The sequence below is a fragment of the Triticum aestivum genome, chromosome 6D (genome assembly GCF_018294505.1).
Source record: "Triticum aestivum cultivar Chinese Spring chromosome 6D, IWGSC CS RefSeq v2.1, whole genome shotgun sequence".
Lineage (NCBI taxonomy): Eukaryota > Viridiplantae > Streptophyta > Magnoliopsida > Poales > Poaceae > Triticum > Triticum aestivum.
Window position 1 is genome coordinate 42,435,658 of NC_057811.1, and position 4,810 is coordinate 42,440,467.

Consider the following 4,810-nt stretch of genomic DNA (forward strand, 5'->3'; position numbering starts at 1 on the left):
AGTCCGGAGCGGCTGCATGAGAAAGATCAGTCACCGAGGGTGCGGGATCACTCGGGATCAGAGCGTGCGAATCCTGCGCGGCGGGATCCGAGGCGGGGATGGCGAGCGGCCCAATGGCGGGGCAGCGCGAGGGGCCTGGTGGGTCCGCCCCTGGCTGGACAAAACCAACTGCCCAGCAGGGGGAGGGGTGGATGGCCCGTTGTCGCCTTCCTTGGGATTGGCTGGCAGGATGGTCGCGGATCCTGGTGGGGCCGCGCAAAGCAACAGCAGGCCTGGGGCGACCACGGGGGCGGGATCAACCTGGGGGCGTGCACCGATCTTCAGAAGGTGCTCGGGCGAGCCAGGCGATGTCGCGTTGGCAAGCAGCGGGGTGGTGAGCGCGGGAGCGGTGACCCGGTCAACAGAATCCGAATTTGAACTGGCCGCGCCAACGGGCAAATTTGATAAATTTAACCTATAATCGAAATCAAATCACAGAATGAACTGTCCGTGAAACTATTTCACGCGGCTGACCCTTGGCGCCTAACTCTCAGGCGCTGTACTAGTGCAACGCCCAGGAGCTAGGCGCTGCACTGTGTAGTGTGGCGCCTAGCTCTCAGGCGCTGCACGCTGACTTGGGCACATATGGGTGCGACGCTGGCCGTGTAGCGCATATCTGGGAGGTGTTGCACAGTAGGGTGTGGCGCCGGCGTGGCGGGCGCTAAAGTGAAATAGTTTCGCAACCAGTTCATTCTGTGCTTTGATTTCGATTATAGGTCAAAATTGTCAAATTTGCCGCGCCAACGGGCTCAGACGGGGTGGGATGACCAGCTGTCACCGCGGCTTTCTGGAAAGCCGCCTTGTCCCCCAGGCGCAGCTTTGCCGGGCCCCGCGTGACGCCAGCCACGACCGGCGGGTACGGCCCGAGAACCCCATGCCAGATGCGCGAAACGGCGAGCGGGCGGTTGCGGCGCGACCTCCACGGCGGCGATTGGAGCGCCCGGACTGGCGCGAGGGGCCGGCAGCATCACGTCGTGGCGGCGCAGGAGGGTGATCATAGCGGCGCGGCCAGGGCTCAGGGCAGGGTGGAGAGCCCTGGCCTGGGCCAGCGCCATCATCATTGGCCACCAGGGCCCGATCCTCCGCACGCTGGAAGCGGATGAGGAAATCCTCCGGCAAGTGGCGGTGAACCGAGAAGCGCGCCTCTGGGATGCCAAAACGCGAGCAGATCACGTCGGAGACCTTCTGACACGAGACCCCGGTCCTGCACCCCGCGACCGTGGCAAGCAACGCGCGCCGGAGCTCCTCCTCGGCGTCGTCGATCTCCGCGGAAAGAGGTAGGAAACACGCGGGCGCAGCGGCCGGACGCAGCGAGGGGTGGCCGGTGAGGGGGACGGAGGGGGAGGTGGACGTACCGCGCAGCGTGGGAGGCGCGGGGGGAGGGGACGGCGAGCCCGGAGGACGCAGGCTGCCAGGACCCCTGGACGGACGGGGACGAAGCCGAAGGCGAAGGCCGCGGCGGGGAAGGCCCTCGGAGACGCTTGGGCGACGGGCTGGAGCGCGAGGGGGACGACGGCGAGCGCGGGTTGGTGCACATGCGCGCCACATGGCCGTAGAAACCGCAGCGCGCGTAGCGGATGTCGCGGCGGCACTCGGATCTGGGGTGGCCGTGGTAGCGGCAGCGCGAGCAGAACTCCTCCGAGGCCCGGCGCCGGCCAGGCCCAGCAAGCGGGGCGACGGGGGGTGCGGGCGAGCGCGCGGCGGGAGCACGCCGCCGCGGGCGACGCCGCTGCGGGGGCCGCCTTCGCTTACGACCAGCCACGAGCCACTCGCGCTCCTCGACAGGCTCCTCCTCGGAGAGCCGGTGGATCTCGGAGCGGATGACACGCGGAGGCGGCGGGGGCGAGGCCGGTGAAGTGGCGGCGGTCGACGACCCACAGAGCGCCTGACGGTAGGAGGGCCTCGCGGAGTCGCCGGAGGACGGGCTGGACTCGAGCCAGCGCCGGTCACGCCCGCGACCAGGGGCAGCCGGGGAGTCCATGGGAGCGGGGGAGAGGGGAGGGGACAGGAGGGTGGCCGCCGAACGCCGGATCGGCGAGCGACGGGAGGCTGTGGTCGCCGGGGCCGGAGCGGCCGTCGGCGAGGTGCGAGGTGCGGGATACTGGCATGTCGACTCTTGACCTTCAGAATGGGTTGGTTTGTCTTCCCAGCAAACTGGGCTCGCAAGCCATCCATAAAATCTTTCGTGGCACCGCTGAGTACGACTTCCTTGAGGCTTGGCAGAGATGGTAGCCCAGAAAACATCGAAGCTTCGTTCTCAGCGTACCAGCCAAATTCCATATGCAGCAGCTCAATCTTACTGGTCGCTGCCGCGTCTTCAAACTTGACCAATTGGATGTCCTTGGGGACATCCAGCGACAACACCTTGAGGCTTGGAAATGCATTCTCTTTGAAGCTGAAACACAGCTCTTGACCCTCGAACGACCCGCTCAGCAGACGTAAGATTGCTAGGTTTGGTAGCTTGCCAAGGACTTGTAGCGTGGTACCAACCTCCTCCTCAGATAAGCAGCTGCTCCGTAGCTCCATCTTCACGAGATTTGTGAGCTTTTCGACCCATGCCGGCAGTTTGACCAAGTTGCCGTACAACTTGAGGCTTTGAAGGTTCGGACAGGTCATCCAAGCAGCCAGATAGACCAGGCTTCCTCTCTGACCGCACAAACAAGGATTCCAGGAATTTGAGATTTGCAATGGCCGAACAGAAGCTTTTGCGATTTTTCTTGTTCAGACCAGTCACTCTTAACTTATGCAACCCGGTAAGATCTTGGAGCTCTTTAAGAATGGCATTTTCCCCATCGATATTGACAATACCCACTGTGTGCAGGGACTTGAGCTTCCTGGTTCCTCTCGGGAATTTGACACCAGATGGATCTATCCCCATAAAGTAAGCAGGCACCCCGGCACAACCATCTCTTGTTAGCACGCGTAAGAAACGCACAGGTAGAAACAACAAGTACCAGAGGTAAAATAGTAAGGCAAGTACTAATATGCAGAGGAAACGTAGTAAATACGCCAGCCAGAAGCAGCACTTGCACGGGATGCATTTTCTCAGCGAAAAGAAGATTTTACACTTGCGGATAATCCGTATTATGGGCTTTTCCCCACTTGTCATCATTCAATGGTACAACGCCCACATGGAGATAACGTAACTTGTCAAGCTTGATAATTGTTGTTGGCAGATTTATTATGCATACATCTCTTACATCCAGTGTCTGTAGGTGCCTCAGATTGCCCATTGAATCTGGCAGGCGCAAGTGTCCGTCACATCCTCGCAGAGAAAGGTAGGTTAGGTGAACAAGCTTCCCAATCTGATGGAGGTGTTGATCTGTCAGACCCTTTGTGTCTTCCAAGTCCAGTACTCGGAGTAATCTCATCTTATCAGAAATGAAAAATGCCTCCAACCTTCCAAAGACTGTTAATGATCTTAAGTGAGACAAGTCCAGTGCACGCTCAAATGCATCTTTATCTCTTTTCCACCTGCTGCTTACAGCAAGGTGACGGATTTTGCCTTGGGTGTTTAAGTCACATCCTTCATCCAGTGTAAAAACAAGACTTTCCTCTGTTGCCTTTGAGATTGCAATGTCACGGATGAGATCATGGACGTCCAAGAAACCTTTCCTCCCACTTGCAATCCCATCTCCTTGTAATGGTCGGACCATACTCCTATTGATAAGCTCGGTGATGTAGCTATTCCCGGTTTCAACTGCAGTCTTGTCGCGTATTCGCCTCGAATACCCCTCTGCAATCCAGCGCCTCACCAAACGAGACCATCTGATGCGGTGGTCTTCAGGAAAAATGGATAAATACAAGAAGCAAGCCTTGAGATAATAAGGTAAACCTTCGTAACTTGAAGCAAGGACTGTCTGTATCATCTCAAGCTCTTTATTCATCTCTAGCTCTGCATTGATGTGTTTGTTCAAATTCCTCCACTCTATAGCAGTTTTAGGTTTGGTTGCCAGGAAGCTACCTATGGTGGATATTGCAAGAGGGAGGCCGTCACACTTCTTCAATATAAGATTTGCTTGCTCAGCCAGGCCCGGAATATGAGCATAACTTTCCCTCTCTTCGATATCCTTGAATACCTGTTATTCATATGATTTAGCAAACCAGGTTAGGCGATATAACATTTCATATTCCATTTCTTCTTACTTTGGAATGCTTATATACAGTTCATTATGTAATTGTCATCCATCGCCATGTTAAGTTGTAAACACTAAAGAAGTACTCACTACATTCGAATACAATTCCTTTTTAAGAGAAGAAATGCTATTTCTTTACAACATTTGTTGCCATTTATAGTTTCAAGTATACAATTTTCACGTGTAGTGTTCTTCACTATCCAACACGGGAAGATGGTTATGTGGCCTAGTTGTCGGAGGAATGTTCGTTTCTACACAGCAGGTTTGGACTTAGGGTTGACACTCTGTGTGATACTTAATATCTGTGTGAGTCCAATGGGTAAGTATGTGTCTGTTGAGAACTTGAGATTCTCATGTGGTGCATTCCTTTTTTGAGAAAGTCCATTTTAAACTGCAAATTATGATGTCAAGTCTGATTTGAATCCTGAACTATGAAACCACACATATTAAAACAGAAATTTATAAAATCATTTAACTTTAACCCTAGCCCAATTTTAGACAGTGCTTTGTATTTCAAAGTTTCCAAAAAATGTGAAAATTTATAGATAGAAGGAATGGTACATTTTAGTTCAAATTAAAACTGAACTTTATAAAACAAATAACTGTCACATTTTAGTTCAAATTTGCGCGGTTCC

At 54.6% G+C, this 4,810-nt stretch overlaps 1 pseudogene; it reads right to left on the bottom strand.

Moving 5' to 3' along the window:
* Positions 1-292: 292 nt before the first annotated feature.
* LOC123143389 (disease resistance protein RPM1-like) overlaps positions 293-4,810 on the bottom strand; it is an 8,440-nt pseudogene continuing 3,922 nt past the window's right edge.